Source organism: Gavia stellata, chromosome 32 (genome assembly GCF_030936135.1).
Source record: "Gavia stellata isolate bGavSte3 chromosome 32, bGavSte3.hap2, whole genome shotgun sequence".
Lineage (NCBI taxonomy): Eukaryota > Metazoa > Chordata > Aves > Gaviiformes > Gaviidae > Gavia > Gavia stellata.
In genome coordinates this window covers 4,052,639-4,072,613 of record NC_082625.1, presented here as the reverse complement: position 1 = coordinate 4,072,613, position 19,975 = coordinate 4,052,639, and positions in this window count along the sequence as shown.

Genomic DNA, 19,975 nt, shown 5'->3' with positions numbered 1-19,975 from the left:
AATTAAATTCACGGAAATAGTTTTAATGCAGGTTTGGGATGGGCAAGAGGATTGTACATGGGCAATACGGGGTGGAATATTTTACATTTCCAGGCCTCCTACCAGCAGGTGTGTGTTTCCTGGGACAGAGTTGGAGGTCACCTGAAGTGTATCCAGGTGCCTCCTACAGACTTGGGAGCACTCCAGCACAGGTGAGAGCAAAAAAAATATACCATGGCATGAGGGATTGCAGCCATAACTCATGATTTGCTCACCCCAGGGTGAGCCAGGCAGCCTGAGGTCTCACGGCTCCTCACCTGGGCCTGAGAAGGCATCAGCCATTCAACTGCTCTGCCTAGGAATTCCACACTTGAGAAACTGTGACTTCTTGCCCTTTCCCCATGGCACAGGCTATGCCTATACTGGTTACTTAAACAATACGAGGGCACGGGCTCTGGATTTAATTCATCTAGAGGCTGGAATTTGGAATGGTCCATGGCCCAGCTTTGGCATGATCCGGTTAGCGCTATGCCAAGTGTGATGCAGGTGCAATCTGGGAGTTACCAGGGCAAGCAACCATTCCCTACAGGCGATCTGCATGTGGCCACTCCTTGGTGGCAAAAGGATTTCTCTAACATGAACATGGCCCAGCCGCACTGGTTAGCCTCAGGAAAACAGACTTGTCCTACAAGGGTAGATGCAGTCGGGAGGTTCAGATGTTAGCTGGCTTTCTTGCTGAGGGTCCGTGAGCTCTGCAGCCAGCATCACAAATGAAGACCCTGCATGCCCAGGTGTTCCCAGATGCAATTTTACTCGAGGATGTAGAGGAGAAAGAATATTTCAGTTTCCCAGCACCACAGGAAGCCCTGAGTTGAAGGATCCTGTAGCACCAGGTAAGAGGCTTCAGGCAGGTGGAAAATTCAAGACTTCTGTACCCCTGAAAACTAGGATCATGAGGAACTTAAGCTCAGCAGGGGTAATTAACGTAAATGAAACAAATGAGCAAGTGTGGGGAAGCCACGGAAAACAGTCACAAAGCTGTGGCTTGAGAATTGTTGTAAGTGGCACACATGACGTGAGGTGACAGATCACTTAGTCCAGAAGGTGATGTGAGATTGTAGCACGGAGAACAAAGAGGCCGTTCAGGTAATAGACTTGGCAGGACCAAACACAGTTGACATGAAGACTTATTGTTATATGATTAATAGTATCAGTTATCCCTACATCTGAAGACAAATAATGCTGTGTTTTGGAGAAGCTTCCTGGTTACTGCCCTGGCTGACCCAGCAAGTGACGGCAGAGCTTCGGATGCTGAGCTCTCTCCCAGGTGAGCATGGGAAAATATAAGGGCTGAACTCCCTGTGCCAATGGGGCAATCGTTGCTCACCCAGGGATGCTAGCAGATGAACAGCTGAGACCTTCAGAGAGGTCACCAAACGTAGTTAGTCCACAATGGATAATCCACAACAATGGATTTGCAAACACACTGGATTCATCTACATTATTAAATAAATGGGCCAGAGACTAGTTTTTGTCCCTGAGACCAAGTGGCCCAGCTTGACTCCCATCCCTGTTGCTTCTCAGTCAACTGCAGCCGCATCCAGGCTTTTTGCTGGGAATGTTCTCTGCCCTGGGCTATCCTTGGACCATGTCCAAATGCTCTTTGAAGGGCGCTGTTTGGCATGGGCTAAAATTGTGCCAAGGTGTGTGCAGTACAGGTGGTAATGGGTCGGTGTTTAGACCTGTGACCTGGCTCCATTTAGTTTCCCATTGCATATGTAGCATGTGAGGAAAAGCCATAGCCCAGGGTACAGCTGAGGCGCGAGTTCTTGGAAGCATTTATCTAATCAGGCATCTTGTCCCAAGAAAAGACAGAGACTCCAAGAGGACAGGGCACATGTCTCACAGCCCCATCAGCAATATATCTCTGCTAATATCAAGGCGTTTAATGTTTGCATTAAAATTAAGTGGAAAAAGGTCCCTATGATGTACCTCCAATTCCTTTGAAAAGCTTATGCAGAGCCTACAAGGGAGCAACACTACATTTGCCTGCTCCAGTCGCTTTGGGCAGACCACAAAGAGTAAGAGCAGGGCAAAGCAGTGGGAGGAATGCAGAATTCCTTTGTGAAGACTCACCGGGGAGCTCTGCCCGGGGCACTCACAGCTGCCGTCTCCATCTGCTCCCTGCTCATCTCTTGCAGAACATTTTGTTGAGGCTTTCCAGGAACAAAGATGTTTTGGGAGATGATCATCAACAGGCAAATACCAGCATGGATCCAGTGGTAGTCCTAAACATGCAGCTGAGCTTCAGTGGGTAGGATGGGTAGGTCTTGTCCAAACACGATGACTGTTGATGCTCTCCTTCACCACCCTCAGCCTTTTTGCCTGCACAGACATAAGTGTCAATAGGAACTCTCACCGTGCTGAATTTCTTATGTGGGTTTCCAGTGTAAGGGAGGAGGATCAGGGAGATGGGAGGGGCCCAACCCCAAATGTACAACAGGTCCGAAGATGCTGAGCATGTTGTTTGTGCCTCACTGTATAACCACGTGCTCTGGGTGGCATCCAGCAATGGGTTTCTGATCTTCTAGGCTAGACCCACCTCATGGCCCAGCCCAGTAACAGCAGAGCAGAAAGATGCAGCCACCAAGAACAAATTTAGCAATGCCTGATCCAGAGCCCTTTAATGTCAGCAGGGAGACTGGGACGGGAGTGTGGGGTTGGCAGCCAGCCCCGAACACCAGCAATCCCCCAAACCCTGCATCCCCTTAACCATCTGCCTCCCTGGGTGGGCCAAACCTCATTACCGCTGTGTCTCCCCAGACTGCCCCATGGTTTTGCTCTATCTATATTATATCACCAGTCCTGTGCATTCACCAGGACCACAGCTCCTCCCGGAGAGCAACACCACCCTTTGGCATGGGTCCGACTCCTTGGGGGACCCCAGGTCAGGCAGCCCCACTGCTGCTCCCCACAGGCTCCAGCCTCCAGCAGAGTGTCAGGGAGTGGTGCAGGAAAGTTGTGAACTGTTTGTATTCCCAAGAACATGCTATTTCCTTCTAGAGAAAAAAAACCACAACAATTGCTTGTGCTGCACCCAGAGCTGAACCATGCCAGAGGGATGCCAGCACTAATGGCCCTGCTTGCCCAGGCCACATTCACACACAGCACTGAAAGGCTCTAGCATTCTTCTAGGGAGGAAACAAGTTATTTTTTTCCCCATCAGCTTTGGGAATCAGAGATGCTATATGTCTCCAGCATGCCCAAGTGCATCTGTAAATTCAGCAAAAACCTCTGTTCCCTACGACAATTTATGCTCCCTTCCCTGATTCAGTAGCAGCCCAACGCATGGTGTGCTGCTCCCCCCAAGCTGTCCCCACCCTGCCAGTTCCTTGAAATCATCAAGTGTCTTTCCCAGGTCAAGAGCCAAGATCCTACATTTCTCAGCATTTAGTAATCAGCACGCGATGGCGTCAGGGTAGGATTTCAGCAACTGCAAATAGTAACACCTCCGAAATCCATCTTGGTACAAACAAACCAAATAGACAGACACAGATACTTAAGTAGAACAAAAGCTACGTGGGAACACAGAAACATCCCCGGTGGTGAGGGAGAGCCTGGTTTTTAAACGTGATCATTCCTAGCGCACATGCAATCTGAATGCTGCCAACAGGCAGTTTTCTGGTTTAGAAACATTTCTTCCATCTCACATGAACCCATCCCATGTCAGGCTTGGAGAGAGGAGAGGAAAGAGGGAGCAACCATATTCTTGGCTCTGGGAATTTGCCTTTCTCGGCTTCACAGAAGTAGGTGGTGAGGTCAGTTTCCCCCTGCCTTGAAGACTTTTCCAGCCTATGCCCGGATATCCCTGATGGCTTTGAACTAAGGGACAGTTACTGTGAGATTTGTTAGGGCTCATGGAGTCCCAACAGCTGCTTTGGCCCCACTGTTCTCCTCAGTCTATGCCAAGCATCTAGAAAGTGCCCAGAATCTATATGCTGAATGCTACCACGAATCTGCTGCCTGGAGGTCAGCCGACTGCCCACTGCCAACAGCTTCACTGCTTCCAATGAGTTTCATTACACCTATGCTTCTGTTCCCATATCTTACGAGGATATGGACTTGAAAAACGAGCTCCACAACGTTATATCCACAGCTGCACAGCAGCCCGGGAGCATCGGGCTCTTTTTGCTGAAGTTGTTATGAATAAACCATCAGCAAATTTGGAATCCCACTGCCTTGTTGTTTAGTCTGGTTCTGGTTTGCTTTTTGCCACATTTCCTAAAGAAATGCAGTCTGTGACAGTGCTGCAGTTCGATATTTTGCCTACCCAGCATCCCCAGACCTGCTGGTCCCCTGTGTCCTATGTGCCTGCCTTCCCAGGGAGTCGCCACCCCTCCTCTCGTGTGAAAAGTCCTGCAGGAATCTCACCACTGCTATATCTTCGCTTTCATCTTCACCTCTTCCCTGCCTTTTTTTACATCCAGCACAGACGCTCTCCAAGACAGTTTCCACTGAAGAAAACAAGATTTGACCACCTCTGTGTTCAAAGCTATGCTCAACATCTGAGCAAGGCTCAGGGGAGTTCACAAGACAACGGCTATTTCATAGGTTTATACTTTTTAAGACCAGGAAAGACCACTCCATCCTCCAGCTGGGCCTGGAAGGACATCAGCCACACAGGGACCAGCTGGCTACAACACACCACCCCAGGAGGTATCAAGGTAGATTTGGAAGCTTTTGCCTGGCTTTAAAATTCAGCAGGTGAGGATCTAAGCTCTTTTTCCGAAATCCTTCCGCACCCACTGCTTTCCTCCCACAACATTAAGAACGTGCTATAACCCAGCCACGAGTGTGGATGGCAAAACAGAGCATGTTGGGGCATTTCAGAGGCAGCTCCAATAATACCCGTAGCCCTGCCATCGCCCCAAGCCTCCGCTTCAAAACAGAAGGTAGATAAGATATTGCCTGCTAATGGCTTTCCATATAAATATTAGGACCTTCCCTCTCAACCGGTTTACTCTGTGCACTGACCCCCTCACCGGGGTCACAGGGAATGGGAAACTGTGGGAGGTCCCCAAGTTTTATAAATGAGAGGGTTTCCCTGCATAGACATGTACCATGAGGCACCCAGGAGCCCAAGACACTGATTAATGGTACCAAGAAGGTCTGTTGTAGGGGAGCAGCATCGGAGCAGTGCTGGGAGGGATTACCAAGAGATTTAGCAGTTCAGGTGGATTAAGGGTGATTTGTCAGTTGTCTGCCATGGGTCTCCACAAAAAAAAATTAAAAAATAAAAAAATGGCCAAGGGCTGAAAATCATTTAACATGAGAGCAGGAGACAAAACTTCCCTTTGAGTTTGATGAAGCTGAAGTTTGAATGTGGGTCCAGGTACCTAATACGGGCTGATGGGTGGATGCACAGTTGGTCTGAGGGGTGGGTGAGACAGAGGTTACCTCCAGCAGCAACTTGCCATCTCCTCCACTACACCACGTGCAGCTCCCGTCGGCTCCCTGAGCCCCTTCACGGCCAGTGGCTCAGTTATAGCCACTGTGTGGGCAGGACCTTGGTGTCTCGGGGGTTGCAAAGACAAGTTGCAGCTCCCCACGCGTGAGATAATGACCCAAAACAGCGAAGAGGAAGATTGGGCCTTACCAGACACTGGCCACACCCTCGCAAAGCATCCTTTGGAAAGGCTGAGCTGTACCCCGGAGACGGCCCACTTGCAGATGATTCCAGGTCTCCAGCTGCACACTTTGGTTGCCAGAAGAAAGTAGATATGGGCAGTGACCCCCCGTATGCACAGCATCTGTTTTTTTCCAAGAAAAGGCAAAGGGAGGGTCTAGAAGGGGAAAATGTAATAGGCAAGTAGCTGGAAATGTAACTAATAAAATTATAATTAAGACCATGCTAGCATAACATCTCTGGTTTCAGAGGAAGTCTAGGTAAACAAATAAAGGTGCAGTTGAAGGACCACAGGTCCTAACGCAGGACACACCGCTCTATAATTTGACTCTTGCAGAGGGGACCATTTTGGAGTTCCCCAAGCATGCTTGACTCAAGTTGTTTCCTCAAGCCTTCCCTAAGGATGGGGCGGACATGGAAGAGCCAACAAGGCAGCAAACCGCCCTCCCCCAGCTAATGAAAACCAGCACCCTGGCAAGGGTTTGTCAGGAAAGCACAAAGCAAACCCCAATGGAACAGGAGCGATTTGGGGAGCTGGGGCTGGGCAGGCACACTCCCACGCCGGGACAGCTCCCATCTGCCATCTGCTATATGCAGCCTTGATTAAAACACCATTTCTCTACAGGCTTGACAAGTCCATGGTAACTCCAGGTAAGCACCATGGGCTCAGTCCCTAACATCTTGCCCAAAACCAGCGGCAGGATCCACTGGGAGATGCCCTGGGAAGGCTTTGGTAGAGCCAAGGATCAGCCTATCCCACTTCCTGACATCTCATTTGGGGCCAGCCAGGGGACTCTCTTTCATTTATTTCAAAATGCTTCATTTTGGGCTGCAGCAAATTGGGCTGTTTTGCCGGTTATTTTTGCATTGTACTATGCTGTCCTCAAGTTTTTAAACAGAAGTCACTTCCAACCCCAAAATGGAAAGTGTTCCTCTTGCAAATGGAAAATGCAAACATTTCCACTGTGGCCACACAGGTTTTTTTCTCTCCACCCTGCTAAAATCTTTCTGAGTTGAGAAATCCATCTGCAATGACCTTGGCTGCACAAAAGGGTTCAAATCAGCCTTTCTAGTAACAACTTCCCAAAGCCGAAGCTCAAGGTGCCTGCTCCCAAGATGACCACCTCTTTGCAGAGCCTGAGGCAAACACCCTGCTCGTGGTGCCCATCTCAGGTTTGTGCCAGGGACAGGACAAAATTCAGGACATACGCAAGATCTAACAAGCGGCGCATTTTCCCAGCATTTGGCCAGTGTTGTTTGAGAGGAATGAATGGCCAAGAGGAAATCTGAAGCTATTTTGGCCACTAAAAACACAGGGAGGCCACCTCACTTATCTGCTTACAGGTTGACCAAACCACCCTGCTTTTTGATGCTTCATCTCCCACCGTTGATCTGAACCGAGCTTCCCAGCTCAAGCAGGGCCCCGTTTGCACACTCCCTCCCGAGGACCATGCTTGGACCTGGCGGCAGTGTGGAAGGAGGCTCAGCTGGTTCCCATCCGTGTCCTCCCAGCAGCTGCCCCCAATGAGCTCCAGATGCGGGACTGGGTGTGCAAGGGCGCGAGGCGCTGCGCTAGAGGGAGAAGGCGGAGGCAGCGGAGGCTGCTGCTTTTATCTCCTTCACTTTGTTTATGAAAAGAGAATTAGCGCGTGGTTGCCAACAATTTACTCTGGCGAGGGCGCTCCTCCAGAAATACTTTTACTGCCGTCACAGCGAGCGGACGTGGCTCATCTTCCATCAGCTTTCTCACCGCCAGCCGGGGCTGCTGATACCTGAGACCCAAGAGCGGCCACTCGCTGCTGGAGCCCGTCCCAGCCTCTCACAGTGGGTCTGCATGGGTGGGTGGCCAAGCAGCCAGGAGCAGTTGCAAGGAGAGCGAAGCCCGCTCTGCTCAACCACCTTCCCGGAGGTTTCTCCTCCTCGAGCACAGAGGGTCCAGCTGGCTTTGCCTTTGGGGTACCCCAAAGGCTGTGGCATCCCATGAGTCACATCCTGACTGGGATGCAAAGCCCTGCAATGCTCTGGGCAGGGAAGGTGGCTATAAAATGAGCATGCTGGGCTGCAGAAGGCTTTTCCCCAAGAACCCGCATCATAGAACTCAAGAAGGCACCGCTGTGGCAGCCTTGGGGAAGAGGGATTTTAGTATTTTAAGAGCAAAACTTCACTTTCCAAGTGCTTTGAACGATGCAGAAGGCAGGCGACAAGCAGTGCCCTCAGGCTGCAGAGCGTGCCCTTGGACAGGGAGCTCACCTGTGCTGCTGTGCTGCCCATGGATGTCATGTTTCTGGAGAGCTCTGCTGGATTTGGGGCAGGATGGGAGTCCAAAAACTGGAAGAAGCTGAAGCCCCATTTTCCAGCAAGATGGGGTCGGTGTGTTTTCCCTCCCAGCACTGCGTAGGCCTGCTGATAGATAATTGGATTAAGAACAAGCCAGAATCTGCTCAAGGTTATTTATTGCTTTTAAGAGGCGAGCTTCGTTTGGAATTATTTTTGTCTTATCTTATTTTTGGTGCCTGTGTTGGATCTGAGTTATGGAAACATCCTGGATGCACCAGCATCCCCTCTGCATGGTGTCCAACGTTTGCCAGGCATAGACAGCCCCGTGTTAACCCTGGGGAGACTTTGGCAGGAGCCTCCCTGCTCTACAGCTGATGCGAGCATCCTCCCACTCTCCCCGAGCTGGACCACCGAGCTGTTTGCCAGCATCACAGTTCACTGCCCTCTCCGGGAAGGTGGCACGGGGTGAGGTGCCCCACGGGGGATGCTCTGCAGCCCTGCTAGCCACCCACCGCGCCTCCCTTCCTATGCCGCCAAGGGTTTGCGGGAGGAATTCCTCTAGCTCCACGCACCCATCCTACTGATGTTTCAGATGCTTTTGGCATTCTCCAAAGCAGCTGCCACTCCTTTACAGGCTCGTTTGGGAGCTGCTTTTGTATAGAACAAAAAGAAATGGGTTGAGGGTGAACGGCAGGAGCTTCCAGCCAAGGCAGAGGGCTGTGCATGCCACAGAATTTGGCCCCAGCTCCTGCTGGCATTTCATTTCCACAGGCTTGAAAACCCAGCACTCGTTGGAGGAAGACTGTGAGGATTCCTGCAGATGCCCCAGCACTTCCCACATGCCCATGGGACCATGGCATGGGGCTGGGAGGGGGGGCTCAGGACTGTGGTTTAGGAGAGGGATTGGTGAGGGGCAATGCCAATACCTGGGCTGGATGATTCTCGTGCCAGAGCCTCGGTGGGCAAATCCCAGCGCTCTGCCCTCCCATGGCAGCGAAGCACCGGTGATGCCTGGATGCTGCTGGAGCTGGATGTAAGAAAAGACCTAACCATGGTCCCCCTGCTCCAGCCAACACTCAGCTTTCACTGCCAGAAAGGCTTTCCAGTCCCATTTCCTCCAAATTTTACCCTCCAGGACTCTCCAGTGGCTGGACCAAAGGCAGGGGCTCAGCAGGACCGGGGCTGGACTCGGGCTGCTCCCAGCCCAGTTGAAAGACATGGTCACATCCACGAGGTGCGGCCATGCAAAGGGAAGGGGAAGAAAATGCAACTGGGACCAGGCAGGGATGAGCAGGGCGGTTTGCGCCCACAGGAGCTGCTTTGCGGGCGTGCGTTGGCGGCTGTGTTCCAGGCACACGTGTGTGCATACATGGTTGGGGACAGGCTGCCCACACTGGTGCGTGCACATGTGCTGGTTGCACCTGTACGTATGCGCTTCCCCAGACCTGACATCTGAAATCCTACCTGCGATACCTGCAGCTCACCAGCCCTCCTTCTCCCAGCCCTGCCCTGGCAGCCACCCAAACCAGCACTGACATGTTTAGGATGTTTTCCTCCTCTGTCAGCTCCAACAGGCCATGCTGCCCTGTGGCAGTCCATCTCCGCAGAGAAGCTTCCCCGTCTCATCTCAGCTGCTCTCCCGCAGCTAGTGTTCAGCTTCTGATGACCCGGCTTCAATGGGATGACCCATGGCTTTGATTTTGCCGTGCATTTTTTTCCAGGGGGAAATTCACGAAGTTCTTGACTTGTTAAAAAAAACAAAACAAGAGAGAGATTTAATTAAAGTGTCCCCTTGCTGCCAGGCTCCTTGGTTAGAGTTTCAACTCTACCTGCACACATGTGTCCGAATTACCACAAACGGGTGCTCTCTCCAAGGATGAGGCGATACCCAGGCATTTGTTTCGAACCACCACCCATCCACAAGCTGGGTGAGGCCAGGTTTGCCCCTGCATTCACATGGCCAAGGCAGCAGCAAAGGTTTAACTCCAAGCCAGGGAGGTCTCCAGTGTCCCCCACGATGCTCTGCCATGGTCCCTGCAGCTGAGGACTCACCCCAGGTCAACCTCTGGACATCCCAGCACAACAGGTCCCCACTTACGCAGGCAGCATTGGCCACACAGATGTTTATCTTTCGCGGCTTCCCCATGATTTCTGGAGAAATGAGCTATCCTGGCAGCCAGGGACACTGGCCCTGCAAGAGGAGAGCCCAGGCTGGATCCAGGCACTGGACATCTCGACCGGCAGTGGAAACTCAGGCATGTGATTTCCCAGTGCACAGAAACACCCTTTGGGGCTGTCCTCTTCACAGAGGCATTTTTCCCTTACTTCATCAATCTAAATAGTGAGGATTTTTTTTTTTTTTCCCCTCCAATTCAGCTGCAAGTCCTTTTCCACGACGCTGCCGCAGCACTGCTGGGAATGAGCTGGGCCAGGAGCCCCCCCTTCCCCAGGAGGCCGGGCCAATTTTTTTACTCACTCTTACTCACTGTGTCTCTGCCAAGAAGGTGCTCAGTATTTTACAAGCCCCACAAGAGTCCGTCTGCCCGGAGATATGATTCAGGACAGCTTCTTGTACAGGCTGGCATAAAACCAAACTTTTCTGATTTAAGCCTATCTGTTTGGAAAGGGATTAAGCAGAAATAAGCAGCTGTTTTGCAGAATAACAATGAGAGCGCAGGATCTGTGCTCTTGCTTGGCTCAGCGAGAGCTTCCCGGGGAGACGGGTCCTAAATCACAGGGAGAGGAGCCCATCCCGCCGGGAAGCCCTTCCCCAGCACTGGGAAGGATGAGGCAGCTGTGGGAGGGGGGCATTGTAATGGGTTTGTTTGGGTTGGTTTGGTTCCCCCTGCTCCAAGTGGATTTTAGTAGAAGTATTTTACAACCCTTTAAAAAAATGAAACCCAAGAGCCACCACCAAAGCCTATTTTTTGTCTTGGGGAAGAGGATCCCCTCTACCTGGCAGGGAGGGCAGAAGGGGTGGGAAAGCAGAGCCAATTTAGGACATGGCTCTCCAGGATGCTATGGAACGGGCCACCCACTCCAAGCTGGGCTCTCCCTTCGGAAAGGGCTGGGCAGTGGTACCCAAGCTCAAAGAAATCCCTGGGTGAGGAGGGGGTGACAGTGGCACACAGATTTAAAGCAGTTTCGATGCAGTTGTGGCACCTGGCTTTGCAGGGATTAAAGCAAAGAGCAACTCAATGCCGGGTGGGTGCTCAGTCACCCAAGAACATCATCAGGGCAAGACAAGCTCCTTCGTGTCAGCTGAGCAAGGGTAATGGCTGCGACTTCCCTGAGCTCAGAGCAGAGTTACGCTAAACCCCATCACCCAAACAGGCCAAGGACGTGCATGGTGTTAAATTTAGCAATGTGATGTTAAACCGTGAGGGCTTGCCTGTGCGTCTGCATCTGAGGAGCATCTTCAAAAAGGGTTCCTGCAGCTCCAGGAGATGAATTTATGTTGCCTGCTGAGAGCTGGGGTGCTTTTTGCTTGGGCTATTCCTGAATAAACCAACAGTGGAGCAGCATGAAACTACAAAGAAAAGAAACTCTTGCTGCAAAAGCTGAAAAATACCACTTACTTCCCACTGAGCGTGAACAGGCACAAAGACCTGAGCCGTGGAAAAGCAGCATCTTTCTTTAAATAGCTTCCTATAATTGATAGTGCCTTGGTCTGCTCTGTATCGCTACTGGGAATAGCTCATGCCAATGCCAGACCATGGCCTGTACGTACATCTGTGGTATTGGAAGGCTGAAGCAAGGCAGAGCTGAAAGAATAAAAACTCTTTGGAGGGGAAAATATATTTTCAGATTGTCAGCTGCACTCGCTCAAAATCAGTTATAACCTCACTCCACATGTGGTGGCGTTTTAATGAATTCCCCCTTCCTCCCGGGACCACGCTCTAACCTAATTCACACCAGCAAAGGGTGTTTCTAACTCTGCTCCAGCCAGCTCCCCGGGCGCTCCCGCCTGACGTCAGTGGCAGCAGAGTGAGGTCCCAACACCATCCCAGGCCTGATTCTGCACAGCCTCTGCTGCCATTTGCACTCCCAAAATGGGGCCAAGATGCTTCTCCTGCTGGCATCCACCACTGCTGGGTATGGGCTATGCAGATCCAGGATCTCAAGGAGTCAAGTTTTACTGGGGTATAAAAATGTGGGTAACTTGGAGCAGAAGACGGCACACAATGTCTCTCTTTTTCTCCTTTTTTCTCCCCCCTTGAAAATGTCAAAGAGTGAATAGTGACACACAGCCCTGTCTTCACAACGCGCTGCTCACAGGGCTGTCGTTTGGGGCTGGTTTGGCGTTTTTCTCTTCCTCTTTGGGGATATGGCTATTTTGCAAGATGCGTCACCAGCACATGGACAAGGATGCTGTTTTACCTCTTAAAAATGCCTTCTGGTTCCATGGCCACGTCTCCAGTGAGCACAAAAGAGCATCATGAACTCCACAGGCAGCAGAAACCTCCATGAATCACATCAGCAACCAAAGGCACTCAAGTCCTCCCCCAAAAACCAAAGGACCCTCTGCCATATCCCTCTCCCCCTGAATTCATCAGCTGGCTTCTCTGGTAACACACTCACTCACATGTCATCAGGAAGGAATTTGTGCTTTGTTTGATAATCGGAGATGAATCAGTACAGCAGCGAAATCCTCAGACCACAAAGGATTTCAGCAGGTCTTTTAAGCCTCCTGCTCTCGTGTGTAGGCTGTCCAAGGACCTGCTCATTCCCGGGCATCCCCAGCCCCACTCATAAATCAAAGCATTCCAGTTCTGGTTTCCTCTACGCGTCCATGAACACTCACAGAGGTTTCTTCTTTAGCAAACTTAATCTGGGCAATTGTTCAAAAATGTTAAAATTACCTGCTCCTTTTATGATATAATGACAGCCTGTGGAGGTATAATTTAGCCCAGACCTGAAGACGTCTGTTTTAAGGTTAAAAAGTCCTCCAAGCTAAACTTTATCCAACAGAAGCAATGAAAAATCAACTTGCTCACTGTTAATTTTGGTTCCTCTCATTAATGAAGCCATGCAGGAGCACAGCCGGGGGGGTCCAGCTCTGCTTTATCCCAACTTCACATATTCAGTGCAAGGTTTAATCTGTTTCATGGTACCGGATGCCAACAAGGATTTAAAATGATCTGGTTGCTAACCTAACTTGATTCCCATGGCCATCACCTGCCCTTGCCCTCGTGGAGACCCTCTGGCTTGAGTCTTGTGTGCCAGGAGGCCCTCGTAAGTTGTTCTCAAGGTCACGGTCCAGCCAAGGGCTTGGACAACAAGTTAATTCCACCAAAACCCATCTGTCTCTACCACTGGCCATACATCACCACAAGGTCCCTTAAAACCTTAAGTGAAAAGGTCTCTGGGAGGCCAGATCAATGGATAAACACATTAGTTAAGAGAATACATAGCTATGCTACTGAGAGACAGTTCCTGTCCATACCCACCGACCCCGGAGATGTGCCCAGGAGCCCCATCCCCACGCAGGTCCGGCTCCCCTGAAACACCAACCCTGCTTCACCCCTCAAAGCACTCAAAATCCACAGTCAGGGCTGGAAATCTTGGCTGGGACTCCCACAGGGAGCCCCTCAAGACCCCCTGGCAGCAACGAGTCCGAAGGGGAGCAGGAACCAGCCCCACGTGCTGGCGCACACGGAGTGCTCCGGGGGCTGACGTAGGCTTTGGCTTGTTTAACCTGCACTTCTCTGCTCAAATGACTTTTGGCAGCCCCCAGGGAGCAATGTCCTCGTGTGCCATCGACGCACGACGACGTCTGCCATTTCACGGCTACTTCCCATCACAGTATTTCCAGGGAACTCCAGTGCTCCTGCGCAGGGCTGTCACAGGGAGAGAGTCTGAACCAGGACGCTGCTCTGAAACAAATGCAAGGGGAATAACTCCTTCCTACAGGGATAAAAAGGAAAGACCCGATAATCCAGCCTGTAGGGGATAGAGAGAGGTATTCCTGTGCTGTCGGTGCAGCTGACGGGGTTTGCATTAACGTCCCCCCTCTCTCAGGCTGGCCCCATCACAGCGTGGGATCGGTGCCTGCTCAGAGACCTGGAGGCAAGCGTACCAAAGGGACATACTGACAACCACAGGGAGCACGCAACATTTTCCCAATCGTCTCGTAACATCCACTCCCAAAATCTCATGCAGGCGGCACATCCTTTTCCAGGCTCGTGGTGCCAGTGTGCAGCAAAGGAGGCTCCCAAGGATGCGGGGAGCCGTTAGCCCCTCCGGTGCCCGTTGTCCTGGGTGGCAGAAGGGAACCACCCGTCATCTGAGCGGGGCCCTACAGACAACCCCCCGATCCCCCGAGACGTGGGATCCTGGCGCCCCGTCCACTGCCAGCAGCCTGCCCTGCGTAAAATGCCTCAGATCTGCATCCAGCACAGCAGGAAAGCCCTCCGGGAGGATATTTCAGTCCGTCCTACTGTTTTGGATTAGACCCCAGCTGCCTCCTGAGCTGTTTAAATTTACGGGTCTGAGAAGTGAACTTTCCACCCGGGCAGGGGCTCACCTAGATTAGGGGCTGAGCAGAGAGCATTGGGCTCAACACCTCTCCAAAAACAGCCAAGGGCCCATTACAGACCTGATTCCAGCCAGCGTCAATCAGAAAATGACCCTCTAGTTATCAACTGCCCTTCGGTTTACTCTCCTTTACATCCTGGATGCACAGAAACACTTTGGAAACGCACATTGCCTGTGGAAAAACGCCTTGCTGTGGTAAACAATCCCAAACCAACATCCACATACCAGCCTCCCAGGAACGGAGGTGGGGCACCCTTCGCAATTAGCTCTACCAGTGATTCATTTAAGATTTTTCTGCCTCCCAGCAGGGAAATCCATCAGCAGTCAGTGTTACAGCGAGAAAACCTCACAGGCTCACGTGAGAACCCGCAGGTCCTGCACACAAAGCAGCAATAGCATGGGGGTTTTTCAGCACTTAAATATTTACTATTAGTGAAACGGGAATGAACAAGGATCTTTTCTCCCCATTTATTAATTTTGTTAAGGTTAGGGTTGCTTCCTTTTCCCTTACAGACACTGACTGCTGGAGATGTCAGGCTTGCGGAGAAGAGGTGCTGGTGGCACCCTCCGGCTCTCGGCAGGGAGCCAGGGAGACCCAGGGACAGAGACATCCTCAGGTCTTGATGCCATTTTTCCAACATCATAGCAAACCAGCCCATGAAGGGGGAACAGGCTTTCCATCCAAAACACATCCATCTCTTTAAGCAGTTTCTCCATTTCTCTCGATTTCCCCAATGACTTAAGTCAGAGATGAAACCTCTACCCACAAATCCAGCATCATTTCACCCCTACCAGGAGGGCCACTGTCTACAGAAAGACAGGCACGCACCATCGCAGACAGGCACGCACCATCGCTGGGCTCAGCCGGTGGCTGAGGAACAGGGGCAGCACCCTGGAGAAGGCAGATTCGCATCCAGCACCGAGACCCAAAAAGCCCCAGCATCCGCCCTGCACCAGCACGGGCTCCCATTGCAACATCTTCTACCCCGCAGAACCTCTCTAGGTTTTTGACAGTAACGTGCATTTCTAGCAGAGCCCAGTTGTCTGAAGGGGAAAATTCCCGAGGAAAGGAGGCTGTAGAGAGGCTGAGAATGTAGGTAGCTCCAAAACAGGATTAGATGTTTCTGTGGATGTCAGGAACGGCTGGAGTTAGTACAATTAATGATAACCATCTTGGCTGAGATAGAAACCAAGTGCTGCAGGACTCCCAGCAATATCCGTCTGCTGGAGACCAAGACAAGAACATCTCCTCCCTCCCTCCGCACATTATGTCTCTCTTCCACCGCCCCTTGAGGGAAGGTCCCGGTGGGACTCTGGCTCTGCCCCGGCCGAGAAGCTGCTGTGGGAAGCAGAGAGCGGAGCAGGGAAGGGGCTGGCTGGGCAGGCAGAGCCGGGATGGGGCAAGGGCAGGGGAATATCCACATTGTGTGCCTTTCCCGTTGAATTTGTAGCCTGGGCAACTCAAATGTTCAAAGCAAAGAGGTCAATGTGCCTCAACGCCTGGGTAATTTATTCTAGTGGCCTCGTTGGAAATCCCGTGATTTCTAGCACAATCCCCCAACTATTCAGTCATTGCTCACTCCCTACTTGTGATGCTTTAGCAGGGAAAGGGGGGCAGCATTCCCACCTCCCCACAGCTGCCATGCAGTCACCAACCTCGCCAACGACTCCGGCCCTGAGGGAGCAGAGCCAGAACCGCAGCGCTTCGCAGGCATCTCCCCAAATTGCTCCCATGTGGGTGCCACGGCTCCAGCAGCAACCCGGAGCCCTAAGTGCTTCCAGGCTGGAGAAGCCCCGGCTGCTGCTTGGCGTCACTCACACCAGGGAATGGGAGCCAGCGTCTCCCTGCTGCCTGTGCAAGCACACCGCAGATGTCCCAGAGGGAACATTACAGCCTTCAGTTATCCAATTAAAAATGTGTTTGAGGGGATTTGATTACTCAGTTTGACAGAGGGAAGAAAACCCTCCGGTCCTGGCAGCAGTGAGGATTTACGAGCTCGGGCTTTGCTTCAGGTCTCTCTGCCTGATCATGATATGTAGCAAAGGAGCAAAAAAGGAGCGATGGTGTCTGCATTCCTGCTGCTTGAATCAGACATCTTTCCTGGCAGCTCCAGTCCCCCCTGGCTGCAGGGACTCAGGGAAGGTGCAGCAGTGGGCAGGATGCGCTGGAGCAGGTCGTCTCTGCCATCCTGCACCAAGGACTGCCCGTGGCATCCCGGAGAGCCACATCCTAAACCAGCTCCACTCTCCCACTCCTCTTCCTCAGGCAGAAGGTGATCAGAGGTGTAAACGTTTCCCCATCACTTGTGAACACCTCCTAGGGATGTGGTGAATTCTTTCTTCCCAGTTTGCTAAAGGGCAGAATCTGCCTTCTTTCCGATCCAGGGTAAACACAGGCCTGGCATTAACCCTGCTGTGCGGCTGGGATGCCTGCTCCTTGGGTGCCCCCCAGCTCCCTCCCCTTCATCTCCCTCAGGTTGGGAAATGAGGGAAGACAAATCTCACAGCCGTCTGCCTTATTGCAGCATGTGAGCAGCATCCAGAAACGCCTCCAGACAAGATGATTACTAACAAGGGATTTGGGATCACGTATATTTATTGCCACAGCAGTGAATGGGAGACATGTGGCCACCAAACCCCTGTGTGGGCTCAGAGGAAGCCAGCCCGAGGCTGAGCATCTCCCTTAGGGCTCCGGGAGCATCTTTCTGCTCACCTTCCTCTCCTGCTTCAGGCCACGGCCAAGGACAAGATGCCAAGTTAACACTGTGCTTCCACCTTGTTCCTCGCTTGCCTTCGTGCGTAGCACCGAAGTGTCTGGTGTTTCTCTTTAAGGCAACATTAAAATGAAAGGAGAAAAGTTATAAGTTATTTCAAAGGTCTTTGCTTCAAAACCAAATTTACGCACCAAAGCCATAAATGTCCCTTTTATTGCACACACAAAATAACCCTCCGCAATATGATTCCTCTAAATTTATGGTTCTTCCAGAGCTATTAATGCAGCCCAGGTCTTTTTGTCTTTTTCCCACCCCCCACCCCCCCAAGTGGAATAATTCATAAATACTTCACGCCAGAGTGTACTTTATGAGCATTATTATGATCACTTGAATGTGGAAATGCCGGTGAAGTTATTACAATAGTTTTAATACACCACAGACTCCCCAGCGGTACGGATAGCGAGGTATAAAGCAACTTCATCACACACTGGAGGAAAGAGCTCTCTCAAGAGGCCATTTATTTGGGCAAATAATAAGGATCCTGTAGCCCTGTCTCTGAATCAAGTCAATGACAATGTCTGGGGCGAGTTGTAATTTGCCGCACTCCAGCTCAGGAGGGTTACGTGTATCTCCGGCCAGAGTGAGACATGGCTTAGGTCCACAAGCCTCCATACAATTTGCAGACCCAAACCCAGAAAAAAGGAATAAAAATAAAAATAAAGAATGGTCAGAGGTGCATCAGCAGGGCCATCATAAACACATTTAGAAGAGCAGGTAACTAACTTACTTGGAGTCCCCAGGCATGCAGGGAGGCACAGATAAGCCGAATTGCCCTCGCCAGAAAGCAGACGCTGTTTTTTCTGTTATACTTGCACACATCACAGGATGGCACACTGCTGAAACCCAGAAATTAAGAGTCGCAGGGCTGTATCCCCCTAAAGATATAACTGAAAACCACTGGTTTCTTTAAAGGAAAGAGGCAGAACACTACAGCTATTGAACTACACCTAGATGGAAATAGGAACTCACCAAAATAAAACATCTTTTCTGGGATTGCTGAGCCATACAGGGCCTTTCCTCAGGGTATCTCAAGGAAGGGGCTTTGCACATGCTTCTGGATTCTGCATTTCTCCTCCTCATTCTCCCATGTAAAATGGATCACTGGGGGCAACCATGGCCCAGAAACTGTAAAGCCAAAAAATCAGTGGGAGCATGCTTGAATTCCCTGCGAGGTGCTGTAGGACGACAACCCCCCCAGCACCCAAAACCAGCTGCCCCATGACCTTCCCTCCCCAAGACCACCCAGAAAGAGCTGCAAAAAGAGCCCACAAGTCCTGCCTGCCTCTGAACCACCACTGCTCTCCAGGAAATCAGTCTTTTTGTCTTGTAAAGAACTCCTACAGTAATTGCCTTCATATCTCAAAGGTGTCTTACAGCCACAGAGGTGCAAATATTTATCCATACTTGGAATTGCAGAGTGAAGCCTAACTAAGTGTTCCCAGACACTTCAGCAATTGTTGTTTTAAGACCTGAACCATAGACACCTGGCTGGAATTAATCAGCACATGTGAACACGGAGGCAGAGCAAAGCCCTTATTAACCCTTCACACATCAATGTCAAGGTCATGGGGTGTTTCACTGGGGCAGCCTGTACCTAGATGTCAGCTGTCAACAGCCTGGGAATCCCAAAGCAAGAAATGTCCTCCACTGATCAGGGCATGAACTGGAAGCAAGATTTATCATGCTCCTGTCACCACTTGAAGGCTTGCTGCGCTGAGGTGCTCAATTGTGAATAGCAGCAATAATAAATGTTTATTACTAGACAGTAAAACACAAGAGCAAACCACCTTCTGTTCGGGCTCTGCCTAAAATCAACAGGAGTTTAAGCATCTCTTTAAGGGAAAGCATTCACTTTGCACAAGGTGGTTTCAAGTAGTTCACATCATGAACAGCTCCCCATCAAGATCAAAAATCCAAGCCCTTCAGAAGTGATCAAGCACAGACCTGGGAAAGACCCACAGCCTCTCCCATTCCAGCTCCTCTCCAATGCACTGGCTGATCCCTCTCCCACAGTAGGCAACCAAGCCACATTGTTCCAAGCTCAAGCCTCCAAAAAGTACAGAGCATCAGTGACTTCTCCAAAGCCACTGTCGTGGGAGGGTCAGGACAAGGGCACGCCCCTGTGATTCCAGCCAGGATGAATTCCCTGCGACCCCCTATACGAATGTCTTCACTCTCATCAGTTCCTTTCCAGGAAGGGACTAAAGTCAACAAAGGTAAGGACAAACATTGTCACAATGTTCCTTCTCCCCTTCAGGAGGGAAGGAATTGGCCCACAACAAAATGCAACCTGAAATTAGAAGGCAGCTCCTCAATGGCTGTGGCATTGGGTACCAGAACAAGCCCCTGACTTAATACAAAGGCAGAGCAGGGTGAGGTCCCAAGGTAGGACCCACAAACCGTAACTGAACAGAAGACACCTCCTTCACAGTAGAACAGTCTGTGCTTTTACATCCAGCTAAACCTCCCAGCGAGACACCCAAGACGAGGCGCTGTGGAGTTTATCTTAATGCTAACCCATACAAACCCCAGGTGGGGACGTGGTTGGTGTTGATGAGCTACATCAAGATGAAAAGAAAGACAACCTCTGCCCTGTTCTGCCAGCCCTTTTCATTGTGAGGCATCTGGTGATGGAGAGCTCACCTGCTTTGAAGTGGAGACGGAGCCAAGAGCCAGGCAGGTGCAAAGCCTTCTTTGGCAGACAACGTGCCATGGAGCTCAC